This window comes from Balaenoptera acutorostrata, chromosome 18, assembly GCF_949987535.1.
Source record: "Balaenoptera acutorostrata chromosome 18, mBalAcu1.1, whole genome shotgun sequence".
Classification (NCBI taxonomy): Eukaryota; Metazoa; Chordata; class Mammalia; order Artiodactyla; family Balaenopteridae; genus Balaenoptera; species Balaenoptera acutorostrata.
Genome location: NC_080081.1, coordinates 9,597,707 through 9,620,844, shown reverse-complemented (window position 1 = coordinate 9,620,844; position 23,138 = coordinate 9,597,707). Strand labels below are relative to the sequence as shown.

The following is a 23,138-nucleotide window of genomic DNA, read 5'->3' as shown; positions in this document are numbered from 1 at the left end:
CAGTGATGCTCTGCCTCCCGGTCTTAACAATCAACAGTGCTTAAGGGAAAGTGATATAGCTAGAATGTGATGTAAAACTGAAGAGATCTTCCCCAGTCTGAATGCTGTATAAAAAGGAAAACAATCCTCAAATACACACACACACACACACAGAAATCTACCAAAAAACCCACAAAAAGGAGATGAAACGCTTTGGAAGACACAGAAGTTCCCCATGGTAAAGTAGTGAGCTCATCAGTTGACTTCCTCCCAAATTAAGCTGACCGCCATGTAAAAGACTCCTTCCCATAAAGATGTTTACTGAGGGCTTATCCCGTGCCAGGCCTGGTTCTAAGCATGTCATACATCATGTCATTCGATTCTTACAAGAACCACTTCCCAGATCAAGAAATTTAGGTACAGAGATGAGCCAGGATATGAACCAAGACAAAGTGATTCACAGAACTATTAAATTAAAAATTAAGTACATTATAAAATAGGTAATAAAAAGAAAACTACTTTTCAACATTTTTTCTTTTTTTTTTTAAAGCGTGATTTTTAAAAAAATATTTATTTATTTATTTGGTTGCGCTGGGTCTTAGTTGTGGCTCGCGAACTCTGAGTTGCGAGATCTAGTTCCCTGACCAGGGATCAAACCCAGGCCCCCTGCATTGGGAGCTTGGAGGCTTAACCACTGCACCACTAGGGAAGTCCCTCATACAACCTTGTAATTCTAAACTCTCTTAGCATTGATTATTGTTTGCGAAAATACTACACACATACTCCTCTCTTAAAACAGAATCCATTTGTATTATATGAGGCACATTATAGTTATTCCAGCCACACATTTATAAAAATGTGTCGATTTTTTTTTTCTGGTAAGAAATCATCAAACGCCTCATCAAATCTATCTAAATGTCACTTTCAGATAGCTGAAGTTATTATTCATGTATCCAGCCTTTTTCCTTGAGGATGAATCCTAGAAATAGTCTATTACGCTTTTATCATCTTTTGTCTAAATTGTGGGAAAAAAAAACACATAAAGAAGCATTTACTAACTCCCATCTGATAATCTTACATCATGTAGTAAAGAGACAGCTGTCTTAACTTCCTAAGGATGACAGATTTCTTCATTTCTTAGAGTTAGTTTTAGTCTCATAAATTCTTGACCGAATGTGCTGAGAACATGAAAAATAGAAAACAGATCTGACTTATGATACATGGGTAAAAGAGTGTATGTTTTTCTGCAGAGATTATATTAGGGCAGAAAGAAGAGCTTCATTGAGAGAAGTCCTTCTGTCATAGTCAAAATGCAAAGCTCAGGGCACTGTCAGGGTTGCGATTCTATTTTGTAGTGTTCTTTGTTCTTCTAGCAAGGAAAATCCAGACTAAATAGAAGCTACCAATCAGAAGTTAGCAAGTGGTAGCTGTTTATTCAACAAAAGAACCGTTTAATCTAAAAGTTTCTAATAATAATGTGTTTGGCCATCCCAAGAAATGGTACACTTCTTTCTGGATATTCTCAGAGAGGATGACTACACACACATCTGGGAGTTTGCAATAGATGGCCTCCCAAGAGACTTCCAATGATAAAATTTCTTAACACACTCTTGAAGCTGCTCATAATTGTATGCATTTTATCAACTCAGGGTAGCATGGTGGTCTGTAAGTTACTGTACATAATTTTAGAGGAGAATCAAGCTTAAGCATTATGCATTCTTTTTTTTTTTCACTTGAAAGATAAGAGCCAACATTTATCAAAAGCTGGCTCTGTGCCAGGCACTATTCCAAGGTCGTAATACCTCTTTGATGTAGTTTTTAGTATTATCCCCATTGTACAGATTAAAAGTCTGAGGCAAGCTTGCCCAGATCCAGATGAACTGGAAGCAAGTTTAGAACCCAGGGAGTCCATTTTGTTGGGAGAACAGAGGTAGGGGAGGGAGGGAGAGAATGGGCAGAGAATTTGACTTACTTTTGAACTTCAAGCACTTTTGTACAATTCAAATGCTTTGCAACAGTGATGAATTTCATTGTAATTTAAGACAAGTAAAATATGAAAATCATCAGTTTTTAAGCATAAACAAATGACGCCTGACATTTGCTGAGGATTTATCATGTGTGAGGCTAAGAGCTTTGCGTGGATTATCTCGTCAACTGCTCCCCACACCCCAATAAAGCAGGTGTCTCTGTTATTCCTCTTTTACAGACGACAATGAAGTTTAGAGAAGGTGAGTGCCTTACCCAAGGTCACTTTCTGACCTTTACCCCCATGATATTCAGCTGTCTTGTCTTTCAACCTGACCTTTCCAGGGCTTTGTGAATAGAACGTTCTCTTTCCCCAGCGAACAGAGATGGGGAGTCTCCAAGTTCTGGCCTCTCCCAAGTCTGAGTAGTGAAACTAAATTAGAGCAAGGCAGCACCTAGACTGCAATGCCCCGGGGCAAGTGTCTCCTGTTCCCAAAGTACCCTTTGCTCTTGAAACTTAATTGGCCCAGTGCAATGCATCTTTTCTTCTAATTGGTTCTTAGTGGTTGGAGGAAAGGCAGGCAGCTGCCTGAGTCCTAGGTCTGCCTTAGCAACAGCAGAGCACATCACTTAGCAGGCAAACTAAAACATCGCTAAAACTGGACCCCAGGGGGCTTCCCTGGTGGCGCAGTGGTTGAGAATCTGCCTGCCAATGCAGGGGACACGGGTTCGAGCCCTGGTCTGGGAAGATCCCACATGCTGCGGAGCAACTGGGCCCGTGAGCCACAACTACTGAGCCTGAGCGTCTGGAGCCTCTGCTCCGCAACAAAAAAGGCCGCAATAGTGAGAGGCCCGCGCACCGCGATGAAGAGTGGCCCCCACTCGCCGCAACTGGAGAAAGCCCTCACACAGAAACGAAGACCCAACACAGCCAAAAATAAACATAATAAATAAATAATAAATAAAAATTAAAAAAAAAAAAAAACTGGACCCCAGATCACAGCGGCAATCTCTCTTTCTGTATCTCTCTGCCTCTCTCTCTACAAATGCACTTTTCATTTGGGTGCTTTCTCATCTACGTCTTGGCCCTAGCTAAATCGGGATGCAGCCCTGCAAAAACAGTGTTACATGCGTGGTCCAGTCTCAGCAGGATAGCAAGAGCCACCCAAGATGGGCCACCAAACAGATCAAGCTAAACATTTCAAAGGGCCATCTCCAACCGCAGTCTCTTCTTTTCTCGTTTCCTTTTGTCAACACACTGATTAAAAACAGAAAATGGTTCCCCACTTTTTATACTGAGTCTACTTCCTAAATCCCAAAGAAAAGTAGCATATTTTTTTCTAGTTCTTTCTACAAATACTTCAAAACAGTGTCATTACTTCCTCAAAGATTCAGTTCTGTTTCATTTTTAATTGTGAAAATTGAATTTTCTTTGACCTTTAAAAATCACTAGATTTGGAAAAGGAATTCAGGATAGACTATGATGTCCCAACACCACTGCACCCTGCAGGCCAACAGCCCATTAGTAGGAGAGGGTTAGAAGTTGTATTTGTCTCCTAAATCACTGTATTGATTATAAAATGAGGCAATCAGCTCACACATGTAGGCTGACCAGCCTCTTTCCAACCTCTCTACTCAGAAAATTCAGCCAATCCTTTTAACAAGCCCTAGCCTTTCACTCCAAGTTTAGAAAGGATATGCATTTTTAATTTTGTGAGTTATTTTGGGTACAAGGTAGGTGTAAGAAATTTTTAAGAAAAGAACATCAGAGTTAAAAATCACCACAGGCTGATGGTGTAATTTTTTTTAGAAAGGTCCAGATTCCTCCAGGTCGTGGCAGAAGTTTCATGGGTTTTCATCATCCAGTAGTCCAATGACGGGCATATTATTTTAAGAAACTGCTACTATCATTTAAATATTATGAAAGATCAGAAAAGGAGATTATCTCTTTTTATTGTAGTTAATTAACCTTGTAATGAATTTGCAATGGTTGGACAAAGAAGATGGATGGTTAAAACGGTGGTTTTCAAAACTTTTCCATACAGTAGTTAAATAGTATGGAAAATGAAAAGGAGCTATCTATTTATGTATGTGTGTGGTTGTTTAATTTTGTAATATGAATTCACAAAATTTGGACAATGGTGAATGTTTTAAAATAGTAGTTTCCAAAGATGGTTAACATCTGAATCATTAGGGAGGTTTGTAAACATTCTCAACCATGGGCATCTTTCACTCAGACATACTAAAACAGAACCTTGCAGGGTAAAGTATGGGAAATGGTGTTTTTAAAAAACACTCCCCAGGTGATTCTTAACACACTCTCCCAGTGCTGGTCCCAGTAGTGACGGAACCACTGGTCTAGATGCTCAGAAGAGCATTTTGACACTACAGAAATTACAGGTGATAGTCAAGACTGGTTATTTGGGAAAAAAATAAGAGAGACTGGTATAAACAATAAAGGTAAAATAGAAATCTGAGACAAAAATTTGATCTATAACTGAATGAATAAAGTATATTCTAAGTTTTCCTCAGAGAACTTCAGAATTTTCCACAAAAATATATTTGATATATTTAAATATATTTGAAATATATTTGAATATATTTGATATACAAGAATACATTTTTTCTTATGAGAAGACAACTAAGAAATTTGGTTTTTCCTTGACTTTTCTACTATAATTTTCTAGTCTAGAATATGGCTATTCATTTCTTGAAAGGAACAAAGCAAAAACAATTTGTCTAGTTGAACTAACTAGCTTTTAACATTGCTTTCAATTTTTACTTAATAAAAAGTAGAAAATTGTTTTGAGGTTCCCCAGAGTTTAAAATTTCTTTTCTCCACAAAGTATTGACATATGGAATTGAGAGAAATAGAAAGACTAATCCAACAAGCTCTAGTTCTGAAAATTTAAATTCCTTATTTACAATATTTATCTTATTCTCTGAGCTTCAGCTCCTGGGAGGAAAAGCCAAGGAAGTTTCCATACTTGAATTACCTTTTTTTTTTAACCCCAGGCAAATTTTATAACATATACTCAATAGTATTTTAAGCCATCACTGACATATCTTATCTGATACAAATTTGTATCTTGTCTGACACAGGCCTCCATAATTTGTACTTTTCAGAAATAATAAGTAATTTAAAAAAAATCCTTCCTCTACTCCAAACGTGATACGTGAAGCTGATCTCCTGTGGATTTCATAATAACAATAAAGAACTAATAAAGAAATAAAGAAGCAAAGGATTTAACCTGTAGATACAGTTAACTGAAAGATAAAGAAGTGATTAGCTGTTCTACCTAGGCATTACAAATAGGAGCAAAAATGTCCATAATCACCCAAGCTTGAGGTCCTGGATTCATTCCTCACCCACCCCTCCTTTTCATTCTGTTGGTTCAGCCACCAAGTTCTGTTAGCATTTGTTCTATTGATAAATCACCATCCACCTCTCCTTTTCCATTCTTGTAGTCTGAGGTCAGTTACCCATCCTTAGAATTTCATGCCCAGTTTCTCCAACACCTTTCTTCATTGGCCCCCATTCTTATTTTTCTCCTTCTTGACCTCATTCTTAGTTCTTGACACACTGATGCCTCCTATAGATAGCTATACATTAATAGGCCTTAAAGACTGGAATGCTGGGCTTTATTTTTTTTCTATCAGATCTAAAGCTTTTCTATTTCATCATGAATTCATTCATGTTTTTAAACAATCTCCTCTTTCTTCACCTCTCTAGTTCTGTTCTGTTGTCTTCTTTACTTCCTAAGTTGAAATGCTGCCTCCTTATCCCATCGTAGGTCATAGACCTTTTGAGGAAATACTACATCTAAGGACCATGTTGCCCAAAATGAATACACACAAGAATACTTTTGGCTATCTACACTATAATGCTATGATAATTAGTGTGTGAATTATATATAGAAAGCTTGTAATTATAACTTTATTAAAGATAGCAACTTTTATTATTATAAGGTGCTTTTTTTCTCATTTAATTATTTTTTGAACTATTCTGTTTTTACATACTTCTACCTCACCTTTTATTTCTTTTGGTAGCAGGCGCCTAATATGTATTTCTTCATCTTTTTTATATTTCATTTTGAGCCATATCAGTATCGTAAGAGAACAGTCTTCCGCTATTTTTCAGAATTACACATTTTCAGTATATTATTTTACTGATCCTTTAATTTTGGAGGAGGAGAATGAAGCTAGTCTCAACTTTCCCTTGTGAATAGTTTTTTTCAACTTGATAAAAACACTGATGGAATATTTTCCTTTTTTTATTTTTCAAATTCGAAGTGTTCACCAGGCTAGATCTACATGTGGGCTACTTTTTTTTTTTTGGCTACTTTTAATTAATTTTTCCTGGTCCATGATCACCCATCTTCATCTGAATATTTTTCCATCTAAAACAAAATAATTATTATATTTCCCTTAGAACAAGGCCCGTGTTCCATTTGCTCTGTTCTCCCCATCAGGAAGAACGCTGATGATTTGTGTGTCTGTGTTGGCTGTCTTCCACATATAGCATCCTTGCCCCAAACAAAGTCCTCTTTTCATCTCCTTCCTTTGCATGACTGGAGATAAGTCTCACTCTTGATCTCTGCATAAATGATTCCCTTGGCTGCAGTGCTCTGACTTCTCATACTTCTAATTGTCCTGGACTCCCTCCCCGGAACCCCGTCTCCTGCCCCAACCTCTGGACTCGCAGGGTCAGCTCCTGTCATCTGAGCACATTCCGTTTGGTGTGGCTGTCCTTGCCCTGGGGTCTCATGGAGAAACTGCCTCAGAAGTCAGCGAATTCTGTCTTACCCACAGAATGCTCCATCTTTAACCTTCACCCCTTCACATTAAGGGCTTCTGCAGAAGCTCTGTTACTTATTTTTTGTACAAATCTCTGAGAAAGGGAATTGTGACCTGAACCTTAGTTCTACCCATCAGTTTCATGAGCCCAGTTCCATCAGTACTGAATCTACAAGAAATGCCTTAGGGTTGACAGCCTAGGAACAAATGGTCTTCTTCTCCCTGTACCTGTAGGGCACAGATTTCTCACTATATAAATTCCTTTGATCATTTATTTGAAGTCTGAGTAGGAAAGCAAAAAGCAGAATTAGACACCTGAGCTCAAAAATCACTTTTTCCTAAAAGACCTCGCATTTACTTACTCTTTTTATTCAGCTTTACAACTTTTATAGCATTCCTACTTTGATTTTACTCTAAGAGGTATATTTTATCAGCTGGATTTCAGATGAATTTGTTAAAGGTCAAGTCTTTATATAGTGCAAAGGTCATAAATCCAAGCTATTTTATCTTCTATTATTCCTGTAAAAGAGGAAAGATGATCCACAAATACTGAAAAGAAGGCAGATTTACCTCAGAAAGCATATAAATCATCTTATTCAGAATCATAACCTTTAGAAAGCCAACTTGGAGCTATGTACATATCCATAACCTACAATATATATTATATATATTTCCATAAATTTATATATAATATATATCTACTTAAAAATTTAAATAATCCATTTTTTCCAGGAATATCACTGTTTGGAATTTATCATGAAAAATAATAACTTCCAATAGAAATAAATCCCTATACTCTATCTATCAGGACATTATTTATGATGATGAAAAGCTGGAGACAGCAAATATCCAAAGATAGAATTATAGCCATGTTAAGTGAGCCTATATTCATAGGGCATAGTCTTATATAGCCATTTATAATTTTTTAAGGAAGAAAACTGTATAGAAACATGAAAAATACTTATGACAAATAACTGGAAAAAACAGCATAAAAAAATGTACAACACATGACCACAGCTACACAAAAGTCATATAGTCTTAAAAATACACAGATAGTACAATCTTTTGTATTAGGTTATTGGGACTATGGTTGTTTATTCTCTTTTCACCATCATTTCTGTCATTTCTTTTATATCTAATTATTTTTAAATTGAAAGGATTAATTTTAAAAATGTTAAAAGTTTGCGCACAAAGAGTTTTGAAGGTGTAAAACACTACTTGCACGAGTCCTTGAGAGAGGTAAGAATCATCTAACATGACAACCTCCAAAATGTTGATACTGGGTGGGGGGTAATTTATAATTTCTTTAGACTGAAGGTCATAGTTTCCAAATCAAAACTAGAAAATAGGCTATCTCATTGTCTCTCCACTTGATTGCATATTTGTCTTTCCTGACAGATTCATAGGTCTTGGTCTATCTCTTTTCCTCATTGAACCTCCAGCTCCTAGCCCAGCACCTGGTTTACATTGGGATACAATGTTATGGGGAGATGTGATTTTTTTTTTTTTTTTTCTTCACAAACTTGTGACTCTTCCCCTGGGATATATTCACATAGCCATGAAAATCCTAAAATTATCACAGCATCATTGATAAAGGATGAAACAAATATGTACATGCCTGCCCAAGTGTACACACACATATACACACAATGGATGCAGGAAAGAGAAGAGAAGCAAATGGAACTCATTTCAAAGAAATGCCATACCCAAAGAAGAAGAAAAAAATGGTACCCAACACTTCAATTCTCTAAACCGCAAGCAAATGCTACTGCTTCGAGTCGATATTTTTTCTTTTACAAGTGTAATATTTTTCCTCTTTTGACTATGTCATAGCTAAAGTTTGCCACCATTTCACATGGCTTGTCTTCAACTTTTACAGAGCTCCTAGTATGCTTACCATCTATTCTGCCAAAATGTCACATCTTCTATGAACTCCAAGTGGGTCCATCCAGCCTGTTCATTTTTTCATTTTTCTCTCAAACTTGACTTTTCCTTCACTCTGGTTTTAGCAATAGCTGGATCAAATATACTAGAGATGAATGGAAAATCCAACATCACAGGCCCACAGAACGAAAGCCCACCGATTAGGAAATACATTTTTGCTGTTGTTGTATAGGATTGAGAAGCCATGATTTTAATTTAGAACTGTTGAAACAATCTTTGAATGTTAAAAAAAACCACCATTCCTGCTCTATATCTGCCTTGCGGATAACTGCCATAGGCCAACCTCTCCTCTCCTATTTAATTTCAAGTCACAGTTGTAGCTATGAAAATATGAATCATAATTTTTTAAAAAAATAGCTACCTCTTACTTTCTGATCCCTATTAAAGGTCTTCGCCAACCCGGACCTCCTGGCACACAAACTCTCACCGCCAGGGAAATCCAGGCCTAGCTGATGATGTACAAACATGAGATTAAAAACACATCTTTCCGAGGCCTGAACCTGAGTGTGTCTGAACACGCATCCCTGATCATATATTCCCTGAACAATTACGCCTCAAATTGAAAGATTTACCCTATGATATTTCAAGCATTTATCAGGACCTGAGTTTAGAGTTCTCTCGCGACCCTGAAAGAGGAAAATCTGAGTCAGAGAGACACAACCCTGCTCAGGGTTCTGGGCCCGCCTTGAGTTTCCAGCCAGGCGACCCACACCGGTCTCTTAAGGGCTCAATGACAAAACGGTGTGGCTCTGGCAGCACCCTGCTTTGCCCGCCGTGTGGCCACCCTAATGACAGCCACTCAAACGGGCCAATTCATAAAGGAAGGGATGCGAGGCGCAGAGCGGTGCGCAGGAGGCTGGAGGCGGGGCGGGCAAGGCCGGCCCGGAAACCTGCCGAGGCAGGCGGCCCTCACACCTGCGCGACGGCCCCGGGGAGCGCCGCGCTTCCGCCTCACCCCCCGGCACCTGGCCCCCGGGTGCCGGCGGGGCAGGCCGAGGTCTGGCGGCCCTGGGCATCCAGCGCGCGTCCGAGGCCGGGGAAGGCGCACCCCGCGGCGGGGTCAGGGAAGCGCTTCGCGGCCGCCCGCGCCCGTTCCCCGCGCAGCCTGGGGGGCGCTCGCTCCGCTCCCCGCGCCCGGCCCTCGCCCCTCGCCCCCCGCCCCCGGCCCGCCTGGGCCCGGCGGGACCAGAGCGACCGCCGCGCCCCACCCCCACCCCCACCCCCACCCCCCGGGCCTCCGGCGGCCGCGACTAACCTGTAACCCCGGCGCTCAGAGCGGTCATGGTGCGGCGGCGGGCGGCGGCGGGCGGCGGCGGGCGGGGCGCGCACCCACCGCGGGGACGCGGCCCCTCACCTTCCGCGGTTCCGGCGGCGCGCTCCGCCCGGGCTGCTGGGCCTGCGAGGGCGGGGGGGAGGGCTTTTTTCTTTCTGCCTTTTTTTTTTTTTTTTTTTTTAAATCAGAATTGGCTTTGCCGCAGGGGTTGGGATGCTGGAGGCACCCCGGGCTGAAGGGAGGAGACGGCAGAGGGGAGCGGGAGGGTCGGTGTCATCAGGCTCCTTGTCTCCGGCCGCCGCCACCGGCCCAGCCTCCCAGCAGCAGCAGCTGGGCTCTCCCTACCAGTTAGCCCCTCCTATGCTCCCTGGTGTGCTCACCGAGCGCTCCTCGTGCACTCGGGACGGGCACACGCGGGGCGCACGGAGGGCCACCGCGGACGGGCGAGCGGGGCCCGTGTACGTGTGCTCTTGTCTTACTGGACACAGTATCTGAGGATGCGGACTAGTTTCACCCTTGAGTATGAAACTGCTAAATCATGAGGGCATCGGTGACACTGAGCTCTTCTAAGCATGTTCACATTTTCTCTTAACATTAAAATACTTCGTTATGTGCATGAGGCTGGATGGCCATTTTAAAAGTGGTCACCTCCAGGCGCTGTAACGATACCCGGACAGGAAGCTGCACCTGATGTTTCCTGGGGCTCCCATCGGAGCAGGTTTGGGGAAATCTTGGAAATTTGAGCATCTTGCTCGGACCCAGGGGACATTATCCTCTCAGCTGCATTTGTTGAAAAGTTTACTCAGGCGCTGGCATCTTGCTTTGTAGTCAGATATTGAACCCACCAAGAATCCTTGACAGTGATTTGGTGCTTGTGTGTGGTCCTGTCTTCACACGCATCGTACACACACAAGCACATAAATATAGGGAGAGAGAAAACTGAATGAAACTTCCTCTAGAAGAGAAATCAGAACCCCCAAACCAAAGAACCATTCCCTATTACAAAATTATAGTCCAAGAGATGGGAAAAAATCACATACACACATTTTTAAAATAAAATCTCTAGTTCTGCATATTTAATTAGCTTATCATTTAAAAAAGAAAAAAAAAACCCTTGCACAATCTATTCACATTGGGCCAGTGTTAGCACTTTTTTATTATTTAGAGGAAATTTTAAAATAATTAGCATTTCATGAAAAACAGAACCATGTGGAATATATTCTTCTGAAGATTTCAGAAAGACCAACTATATGAAAAGCTAAGTTTTAAACAAATGAAACCATATGGAAATATTCTTCACGACACAAAATGGACACACAATCATTTCGAGGCCAGGGAGATGAGAATGCAGAAGCTATATATAGACAATTCTTTCAAAGAGTTTTGCTATAAACATTTGGAGAGAAATGGTGTGGGAGCTGAAAGAGGAAGTGGAGAAAAGACAATCATTATTCTTTTTAAGGTGGGAGACATAACAATACATTTTTTGCTAATGCAGTGGATGGGGAAAACTTGGTGATGCAGGAAGATGATGAGTAAGTAAAGCATGTCCCTGAGTAGAAGAGAGGGTTGAGGTTTACTAGACAAAGGAGGGCTGGCCTGACCAAGAAGCACAGATGATTCATGCATTCATTCATATTAACAGGAAAGGAGGTAGAGTGTCAGGTCCTACATGCAGGGAGGTAGGGAGTTGGATGGCATGAGCTTGTGGAAATTATCTTCTAATTGATTTTATTTTTTATTTCAGTGAAAGAGGAAGAAACTCATCAAGTGAGGGTAAGGATTGAGGAAGGATGTGTTGGAGGTTTGAGGGAAAAATAAGTTGGGAAATTGTCAACTAGGACAGTGGGGGAGCGGCTGCACCAGGGAACATGATGACTGGTAATCTTAAGGACCCATTTGAAATTATTGATTATGAATTTATTATAAGAAATGCATATTTTTTCCTAGCCTTGTTTAGTTGCATGAGTGAAGGCAATTCCTATGTAATCTGTTTTTCTCCGGGTTGTAGTTTATCCTGGCAAATAATACAATATCTTCAAGCCCAGTACCATAGTAGCAAGGCTTCTTGTGAAAGTTCATTGATTTCACATCACATTATTTCTGCAGGTATTACAATATTGCACCTGTTTGGGCCCAAAATAAAGAAAAAAATAGAATTTAAGAAGATAAAGTCAGATTTATGCTACTTTCTGAAGTCAATGAATCTTATGCTAACCCAGGTTTCTTTGAATTCAATAGTCCTTTTGCTCATGGAAGATATCTACAGAGAGAAAAAAGAAATGAGAAAATATATTATCAAGGGGAAAGAAAGATGAAGCCATTTGGACAATATCAAGTAAATAAAAGGATCCTTTAAGAAATATGCATTGTGGTTTCTCTCCAAAACTATTCAACCTCATTAATCTCAGTGGTAACCTGCAAAGTTGATTTTGAGATGTTTTCAGCTTGAGTCTATCAAAACACATCTATTTCTTAAAGAACACAAGTAATCAAGGGAAATTTCTAAAAGGTATGTGGAATATATTCACCTGATGTATTATTCTACATTAATATTTTCCAGTGGATAAATTGGTCCTAGTCTTGTTTCCATACTGTCTTTTATGGTAATTATTTGTAAACACGTCTACTTATTTAGATTTTAAGGCCCTTAAACTTAACCTTATAAGCCTTTGCATCCCTGTTTTGCTTTGTCTAGTACTTTTTTTACCCAGTAAGGTGCTCAATCAATATTTGTTTAATGAATTAACTAAATACCAATTAGTTCACAAATTTAATTGTCCAAGATTAAACACTTTGTATGAATAATTTTCCCCTTGATGCGAAAGGTATTTTTAGTGAGGCTGTCAAATATTTTTATATTAGGAACAGAAAATTTTCCATTCCCTGACCAGAAAGCAATCTCAAAACACAGCTGTGATAATGTCTAATTACTAAACTGCCAGGGAACTGAAGCTTCCTACTTTAGTGTGAAAATAAAATAGAGGATGATGTTGAATAAGTATGTCCTCATTAATTTTTGAAACAGCCTCGCATTGTAAGACTGGAAAAAGCCTGCAGAGGCCATTGGATTCAGTATCTACATCTAGGCAGGATGATAACTAAATTATACAAAAAGTATTGTTGCCTCTCTTATATAAGAACCTTCAGTGAAAAAACTTATAAAATTGTTTTAGCTATAAATTTTCACAACATTATATAACAAAATAAAAAGTATAGATATGATCTGGCTGTTGTGTTTATATAACATTAAGCCATTGATGTAATGGATCTTTTTAACTAGAATTGCAGACTCCAGCAACGATTTTCTTGTTATTCAAAGCCTTCCAGTGATCCAAGAGTATATTTGTTTTTCCAAATAGTCACCAGAAATCTTCTTCTTGATTTAAGCCTATTTCCTGCCTTTGTCACATTATAAGTGGATATAAAATGGTTGCTTATCATGAATTTTATTTTGTATTTGTGTATATGCCTATATGTTGTTGTTATTATTATTATTATATGAATTTTCTAATTCACAAAGGCAATGGCTAAATCTAGCCTAATCTTTTTCTCCAAGTTAAGTAATTAATTACCTCTTTATCAATCATTCTGTATTGAGCAACAATTATTAGATCACAACTGTTAGATCGCTACCATCTTCATTGGTCATAAACAGTTGAATAGCAGCAATTGCTTGTGGTTTAAACTAAGATATCCCACATAACATTAGGTGCTACATGTGGTACACGGAAAATATATGATATGGTATCTTAGTTTGAATTTCCCAGAAGCAGACACTGGGATGAATATGTGTGTACAATTAATTTTAAAGGAAGTGCTCCCAGGGTAGATCAAAGTGGAAGCAGGAGAGAAAGAGGAAAAAGAAGCGATTTGAGGCATAAGACTCACAGAGAGTAGGCTTCAACATGACTATGTAAAGGAATGCTGAATTATAACTTACACCTCAGAGATGTCTAAACCTAGGGAAATTTGCTGGGCTTCCACCCAACAGCCATTGGTTAATGGCTTCGGGAGGGTAAGTGGGAGAGGGAAGAGGAGAAGGTAAGGGAATAAAAATAAACATCCAGGCACGTCTGACTCTCTGCACTTATTGACCAAGTGGTCCCAACAGTCTGAGGGCCGTGCCCTGAAGATCTGTGGGTGCCAGTCTTTGAAAGTGTACCAAAGGGGCACCACTTATACCAACAGAATCTGAGAAACTGAGGGGACCTGGGCAGGGCACCAACAATGTCTGCCACCTATGGTAGATGCCTTCAAGGTGCTGAGAAACTACAACCAACATATATAAGGCAGTTATAGTACAATGCAAGAATTAGTTAAATAGCTGTCACTGTAAGTCCAACATTAGTTGAGACTGTCAAGATTATCCCTATGGTCTGGAGAAGACTGAAAAGACTTGTGAAAGGCATTGAATTAAAGTCAGCCTTTAAAACGTGGAAGATTTAATTGCATGGAGGGAAAGAGAGGACATTTTAAGTGGATGAAAAAACAAAATTTTGCAGATTGGGAAGCAAATGTTGAGAAGGAATTAGGAATACAGAAGGTCTGGGGGGAGTAACACCTGGGGAAGGGAAATGGAGGAAGCAAGACTGGGGAGGGGGAGCCGTCAGAATACTATGCCGGCCTGACATTGCCCCGTGCCAGCCCCATGGGCAGCTCTTACACAGTGATTGTCCCGTAGTGACACCACATTGAGCGGAAATGCTGGACTCTCACACCACTGCCTTATCTAGCCAGTGATGGGTCATCCTGAGAAGAGTCATGACCTTGACTGGAAAGCTGATGTAGTCTCTAGAAGGACAATTTATTTCACTTGTGCTTTCCCTTTGATTTATAGAATAGAGAGATATGATAAAATATATATATATAGATATAGATAAGTCTAAAAGATCTTTTTCAATCAGTATAAAATAAAACATCTAACTGATAAGAACACATCACAGTTTAGCTGGCCACATTTTCTCTTTCTCAGTGGTGCATAAAATAATAATGAATCTTATATTTGATGAAATATAGCATGGAAAATGGTTGACACATCATAGGTTCTCAATGAGAGTGAATGGACTTGATTTTTCAGTTATTTGTAAAGTCACCAATCTTAAAGAACTTAGATATTTAAGGGACTTCCCTGGTGGTCCAGTGGTTAAGACTCCACACTCCCAATGCAGGGGGCACAGGTTCAGTCCCTGGTCAGGGAACTAAGATCCTTCATGCTGCATGGTGGAGCCAAAAAAGAAAAAAAAAAGAACTTAGGTATTTAAGTCATTGCAATAATGCTTTGGAAGAACGAACCCAATGAAAAGTAAAAACTAATCATGTAATTAATATCTTTTAAATATATTTGTAGTTTTATCATTAACTGAAAGACATAGATGCCATCTCTCTTTCTAAACACGCTCATATCCAGTCAATTGTAAATAGTCCTAGGAAGAGAGTTAATTTAAAACATGACATTTACAAAACAATGAACTCAATTTTCCCATTGCTTTAAATATCCTTTCAACACATCAGGACAATATTAAAGATATTTAGGTTTTCAAGAACTATTAAAAGTGAAGATTCATTCTAATCTACAATGCCAAAGCAACTGATTTAGGTGCAAAATTAACTAAAAGAATGAGTTGTTTGACCATTTCAACCAGAGCTTGAAAGGCAAGTAAAATTTATGGTGCTGCCGAGGTCAAGAGGAAAGCAGAAGGTGAAAGGAGAAGAAATCGAGTGAGTTACTCAAAGACAAGATAATGAGCTGCTGTCTCTTCCACAACTGGCTTTTTCATCCCAGTTCTTACTCAGCTACTCAGTTAATCTTCTTGTTGGTTACTGACCTCATTTGATCCCTCTCCTTTTTCCTAAAGCAATTTAATTCATATCCCATTTACAGTAATTTATCTAGATTGATTACCAGGCTTCTATCAAATAAAATTTCTATGAAACTGAATTTCTTCATTGTTTATGAAAATAAAAAGGTTTGCTGACAATTTTCATCACAATAAGAAAATGTTTGCAAGCTGCCTAGTCAAACATATTACATCAAAGTCCACATAATGTTTTTTATACCTATAATTTCAGTTTATAAGTTGCATATTATTGTGGGAAAATATTCATCTCTGATCTGAGCTTTTATACACTTATTATTATTATTATCAATGTCTATCAATTGTTATCAATTATTATTATGCTTATCAATGTCTCAGAAAACACACTCAGGGCCCCTGACTCGGGGGCTATCATGCAACCTGCCAAGCATCTCTCTTCACCTAGATAATGTGCCTTTAGTCTGCTTATTTTTTTCTGATTTATGTTGAATGGATCCTTCTCCTGTTGGAATAATATTCAAAATAATGGAAACAGTCGTATAAGTTTTAAAACAGGGTAGTGTATGGTGTACACTGCACAAAAACCATGAGTAGTGATGACGAAGAGAAAGCTGAGGGGCTAAGTCACTGACCAGCCTGCATAGTGAGAAAGGCACCAACCAGCACAGAGTTCACATAAAAATACACATAAATGAAATATATTTTTAACTTCTTTTTAACTAGCTACGTACACTAGCTCTATGTAAATGTCCATTACCAGAAGACTACAACTTTCTATCATTTCCATCTCTAATAGATGTGCATATGTAAGTGAATATATATATTTGTTTACATTCGCTTGCATATATTTATATACATATATATATAAATGTATGTATATATATATATATATATATATTTCCTATTCCCCCTTTATTATTGGAAGACTTTGGACAAATATACAAAGAAAATCTAATCACAGAAATTTAGAATTGGGGAAAACCAACGTTCTCTTCACCCACGCCATTTGGGAACCTGAAATTCAGCAGGTCAAGGAACCCAGCCAAGATCAGGCAGCTAGTGGATGGCAGAGCCAGCATCAGAAACCCTTCTCTGAACAAACAGTTCAGTGTTCTCTCCACTTGTGGGCTCCTGATTTTATCTTCCCGGTTGTTATTAACTGATTAACCGTTGAGCATGACTTTAAGAATTAAGAGTCTATTAGGGTAAAATAATATTGAAATGATAAATCTTTTTCCCCTGAAGTCAGTGAAAACCACCTCTATATTTTTTTTCCCAAAATTTCCCTTCCACATCAACCAGAACTGTAAAAATATTCAGAAGACTGAAAGATTATTTCTTATCCCAGAAGTGCCTAATATTTCCAGGTGTTTTTACTACGTGGGAGGAAAAAAAATGCTTCTGGTTCTGCACTAATGCCTGGAAAAGGTGTTAACTAGACACCTTTTTATTCCACAGCTCTGGCCCAGCTGAAAAATTCTTTTTGTTGGAAATTGAAACTTATTTTTATTGCTGCCCCAGAATATTTAGCCTTCCTGAAAACTTTGATGTACCTTTTACTATTTGAAAACCTGGACACTTCTTTTTAGCTGAAAATATTATCCAAGTGAGTTTTGAGTGAAATTGTGATTTTTTTTTACTTCAAACTTGACTCTAAGTGATTGAACAATTAGTGTGGCACATATATGGAGAGATCAGTAAGAGCTGTTGATTACCTGACTCTAGATTAGCTTTCTTGATTTTTTTCATGGCAAATATAATTTTCTTGATGATTTTTATATTTTAATTGCCTTAATTTATCTCATAATGGTGTGTTAATTCTTCCCTTCCATTAAACCTGGAAAACCATGCTTTTGGTCAAATTGTTGAATCTAATCAAGGTGTATCAAACTTTTAAAAGTCATTCATTCATTCACTTAATCATTCTCTAGGCAAATATTTGTTGAGATGCTACTCTGTGCCAGGCACTGGAGTGACAGCAAAGAACAAGGGAGCCAAAGTCCCTGCTTTCATGGAACTTGTATTTAATTGGGGAGAGGTAGATTATACACAGTAGGTGAACAAAGGAAAAACATAATGTTAGATCCTGGGAAGGGTTGCCAAAAAAATAAGACAGAATAAAGGGTGCTTGGTCTGGAGGGCAGCTTTAGACAGAGTGAGGAAGAAGGAAGAAAAGAAGGAAGGAAGCAAGGAAAGAGGGAAGGAAGGAAGGGGGGAAGGAAGGGAAGAAAGAAGGAAGGACAGGAGGAAGGGAATAGTAAATAAATAAATAAATAAACAAATAAGTAAACCAATAAATACTTCTGAAAAGTCTTGCTCAGCCTCACATCTCACACATCTCGCTGTCTTCAATTTTTGAGACTTCTCCCGCCTTGTCGACGTGAATCACAATGATGGAGCTGTCCAGCTCTACAATTTCCATAAGGGAGGTGTGTTAGGATGTCCGTACTGTTGCAAGTGGGGATTAGGGCACCGTCTTGGATCTGAGGGACCAGCCGCAGGGGAGGCTGTTCCTGAGGCCTAGGGCAATTTCCAGCAAGGGGTGCAGCTGTGAGCCGTCAGCGGCTGATACCGCATCAGCCTGGGGATGGGTGCGTAAGCCCTGGGGAGGGGGTCTGGATGGAGCATTCACTATGGATACCGAACATAGAGTGTCTTCTATGAAGTGCTAGAGTATTTGAGCTTTACACTATAAACAATGGGGAGCTATTAAATATTTTTCAACAGGGAGCGAGTGTGATGAAAACTGTATGTTAGAAAGACCTCCTAGGGAGTGGGATAAGGAAAATCACAAAACTCTGAGACTGGATGCAGTGAGGCCAGTTTGGAGGCTATGGCAATGGTGTGCAAAATAAAAGTAAAAATAAACATGTTGAAGCAGGAGGAATCAACATGATTCAGTGATTTACTGAACAATCCAGGTAAATTGTAGACAGGAGCCAAAAATAATTCTCAGACTAAAGACTATAAGAATTCAGTAAAATATAATTAATAAAAATTGGGAATATAGGAAGAGGATCTGGTGTTATTTGGATTCGTATTGTATCTGCATGATGGTAGGAGGAGGATACTAAAGTTTGCAAATGCCACCTGACAACTGATCCAGAATCCTCTAGATCACCTGCATCCTTTGTTGACTCCTAGGTCTATTATTCATATTGTGCATCATTTCCAATTAATTTATTCATGACAGAAATATAATATGTATGGAGTATATAATATGTATTGGGTACTGTTTTAGGCCCTGGCAAAAACATGTAAAAGCCCAAGTTTTACCTGGTAAACTAAGATTAATATGGCAACTGATGGGAACTTTCATAACAGTCTTGTGAACAAAATGAAGACATGGGCTGATTCCATACAACTCAGGACACTGGTAAGTGGTTAGATTTCACATTCAGAATGTGCAGATAAAGGGATTCTTATTGTCTTGAAGAAAGGTCTCTCCTAAGCTTGGTCCTCACCCTAATTTTTTTCAGCTACCTCATCAGTTATTTGGAGAAAGACAGAGAAAGCATGCTCAATCATATTTACTTTGGAAAGGGTGAGAGAAATATGAAATCTGTATCCATAATGATTCTGACCGTCTGGATAGAAGAACTGAGCCTAAATAAAATTTAACAAGGATAAATATCGACTTCTATTTGGGGCACATACACTTGTAAAAGCACACGACGGGAGTAATGAGACAGTCAAAAAGTTAATGTGATCTTCAGTTTATTAGCAGAAATATAATATATGAAATAAGAATGGTGAAAGCACCCAGCTGTTTCCAGTTGGTAGAGGTCAAGTTGAGGATGCGACCACCAGCTGACCTGTGAGCCAAACCTCAGAAATCAGAGGTCCCTCACCTCCTCCTCTCCTCCTCTGCCCTTGGAATGTACCTTCTGTCCACTTTTCCACAGTGAGAGCCCTTTAGAGGGATGCAACCTTGAGAGAGCAACGTGTCGTTGAGACCATCTGGACCGTATATGCTCCGTTAAGGCCTCTGCATAAACTTTTAAGATACTGGTGTGCAGGTGCAGAGATCTACTCATTCTGCATCATCCAAGACAAGCCTCATATATAAATTCCCTTGCTTATGACACCTGCCCCTTACCCATCTGGAATGGTCTGCCTTTCTTTGGTCTTTCTCTGCCCTCATGTACAAGGCCCATTTTCCCAAACAGCAGTTCCCCACACTTTCAGCCACACCTACCTTATGGTCTCAGTGGTGCCTGCCACGTTTTACAGAAGCATCCACACCAGACAAAGCAAAAACGCTCAGGAAACCAGGCTATTGGAGGCTTGACAGTGTAATACACAAGGAAGAGGTGATGGAAACGATGATGCGTATCTTGAAAAGGGTAGAACTATTTGGGGAGTACGTGGACAGGTGGGGGGCCCTGGGGAACACATATATTAGACATCTTAAAATATTTTAAGCAGCTCATGGCCAGGACATTATTTTAAAAGGCCTCTTAGAGCAGATCTGGAACCAAGGGGTAAAAACTTCAGAGCTGCTCTCAGGAAGGGTGTGTTTCCCTTAATTTTCATTCTTACCGAGTAAACTCAGTCCCTAATCATTTGGCAGGGGTGCTGTACATTGTCAATAAATTTAATTTTGGACTAGACGACCTTTAAAATATCTCTTGAACCCCAGATTCTATGATTTTGTGGCTTGATGACTCAGAACTATATTTAAGGACTAAGATGTTTTCAATCCTTTTGAGCTTGGTTTCAGATACTAGGACACCCCCAGGCCTTTCCCCCAGAGCTGTCACAGGGTCTTTGGGGTCAGTGAGAAACCCAGGACCTTTCACACAGCAATTGGGTCCTTTCCACATTGGCCCTCAAGAGACGTGTGTCCTTCAGTTTTCTGCAGACTAGGAGAGGGAAGAAAGTAGGTCGTTCCAAGATATTTGGTACTTTGGCAGAAAAAAAATAAATCATAGTTTGCTAAAAAGTGAAAATGTTAAGTTATTTTCTTTTATCTTGCCAGAGTTTGTGTGGATCCAAGACTTTCTACTGAGTTACCAACTCAGCTGCAATATAACTATTTCAACCTCCTGGGAATATTATTTCTGAGTCGCAGTGATACAATGATCTGAATATTTCAATGCTTTCAGTCACCTGGAACATATTGTCTTTGCTTCACAGCTGCACTCTCCTCATCATAATATTCCTCATTGCACGGTACACTGTAGGAGATTAAAAGAAATGTTTTAATTCCTGAAAGAAATGTTCAAACACCAGTTCCCTATTCCACAACGATTCTTTTTTTCCCCTCAGAAAATATGCAAAAAGTAATACATGACTCATTTATTAAAAGTTCCATGTTTTCATTGCAAATTCCTAGTGAGGCTTTGGAATTGATGCTTCCTTTCTATGGTTCCCATATTCTCTGAGTCACCAAGGTTTTTAGATGTTGGCAGGAGAGCCTGTTCCTACGTCCTCATAGAGTTACAACGTGGCCAGGAAGGCACAGGAGGCCAGGAGTTGAACTAGGAGCGAGTGTGGCTACCGTCCTTAGATCCAGGCATCCGTGGCCCCAGCCCTGGGCCCTGGGGCTTGCAAAGCTTCCCAAATATGATGTGCAAATAGTGTTCTCAGCAGTATTGTTAAAATCTAGCCGATGATTCTGTAGGTCTGGGGATGGGGCTGAGAACTTTCATTTGTAGCAAGTCCCCAGGCGCTGCTGCTGTGGCTGGTTCACAGATATCACACTTAGGAAATGACTGGTTTAGTGACTCCCTCTGTCTCTTCTCCAGACACACCTCCTCCCCTACAGGATGAGTACTTCACGTGATCCAGGGCACCTGCCAATGAGCGTTTGAGGCTCCTTCTAAACCACACTGTGGGTACCCATGACTCCAGAATTCCCTGCCCAGACCACTCTCTGGCCTTTGCACACCTCTCCCCAGCCTATCCTCCGGGTGGCAGATCCCTCCACCAGCGTGTACACGCTTGGGCCCAAGGGTCGACCAAGGGTCAGCCTTTGAAGGAGGCTTAGCGACTGGGCTACGGATGTGCCCCAGGCAGAGCCTCTTCTGGTACAGACGGAGTCTGGTGAAGCAGGAGAAAAAGTGTGGGCTCTGTTCAGGAGACCTCCTTTTGCCTTCTTGCCCCAGTAGGTAAATATTGGGGGTGGTCTTATATCTATTCATGTAAATGACAGGAAAGATCTCATCCTGTTATGTGGTCCTTGATTTTAAGACCAGGGCCACTGCTTGGATGGTTCTATTTCATGAGGATCCACTGCATCTAAAGGTCTTCTTAGGGCAAAGGGAGACTGTTTCTTCCCTTCCCTAAAACCTTCCACAACACCTCTCCCAGATGACCGCACAATGGAGGGGACAATGTGGGAGCTTTGAGGGCTCACAGCTTTCAGCTGAACCCCAACTTCCTGTGTGAATTTGAGCAAATCAGTCGTTTTGAGCAAGAGGTCATCCTTTGCCCTCAGTTTCTTGATCTTTATAATGGGAATAAGAATGCTACCCCACCCTCTGCCACCTCTTCCCCATTTCCACCCAACTTACTTCTATTCCTCCTTCAGCCTTCAGCTCAAATGCCATCTTGATTAGATCAGATGCCTGGAGCTAAGCTAGAAATAACTTTCAACCTTCCTTCCTTTTATATTTGTGATTTTGTTTTATGTCTGCTAGCCCAGTGGATTCCGAGAGCAGGGATCCTGTCTCCTTAATTCCCTGCTGTGTCTCCTCTATCTGGCCCAGAGCCTGGTACCTAACAGATGCTAAACCTGTGTTTGTCTAACGAGTAAATGAATGTGTGGTTATTGTCACAGTTGGAGATAAAATACATGAAGCGACTGGCACGTAGTATGTGCTTCATAAATGACACTGATGATTTTTCAGTGCCATTGACACTAATCACACATTTTATTTTCTCGTACTTGATCCGTGGCAGAGAATAGGGTGAACTTGGGACAACTACAGTTTGAACTGTCCAAGTTAAGAAAAAATGTGGTGTGATAAACTACTGGCCCAAACAACTAGAAACATGACACTCTCTTTAAAGGATCAAGAAACGAGAGACCCATAATTTAAAACAAAGGACCAAAAGTCCAAAAAAGTGCTATTTATCAATTTTGCTTGCCCCTCACAACTCATACCCCAAAGAGCCAAACTGTGCGTCTTTCTGAAAAGCATGTGGTGAAAGTAATTCCCTCCGCAAGTGTTCTTGCTGGCATCACCGACCTCCCCCTTCCCCTTCCCATCGCAGGGATTATTTTACCTATCCCTTTAACATCAGCCAGCCCAAATATCCTCTTGTCAAATATTTCTGGGGCCTGCACTTGAAGAAAGAAACGATCTTCTCAAATCTGTGAACAGGACTTTTTTTTCTTTATGTCAAAATAAACC

General features: G+C 39.9%; 1 protein-coding gene across 1 annotated transcript in view; it reads right to left on the bottom strand.

Annotated features, from left to right (window-relative positions):
* NALCN (sodium leak channel, non-selective) overlaps positions 1-10,334 on the bottom strand; it is a 283,440-nt gene extending 273,106 nt beyond the window's left edge. The window contains 1 exon segment of the mRNA XM_057532605.1: positions 9,941-10,334. The gene's annotated coding sequence lies outside the window, so the exon portion shown is untranslated.
* Between the last annotated feature and the right edge of the window lie 12,804 nt (positions 10,335-23,138).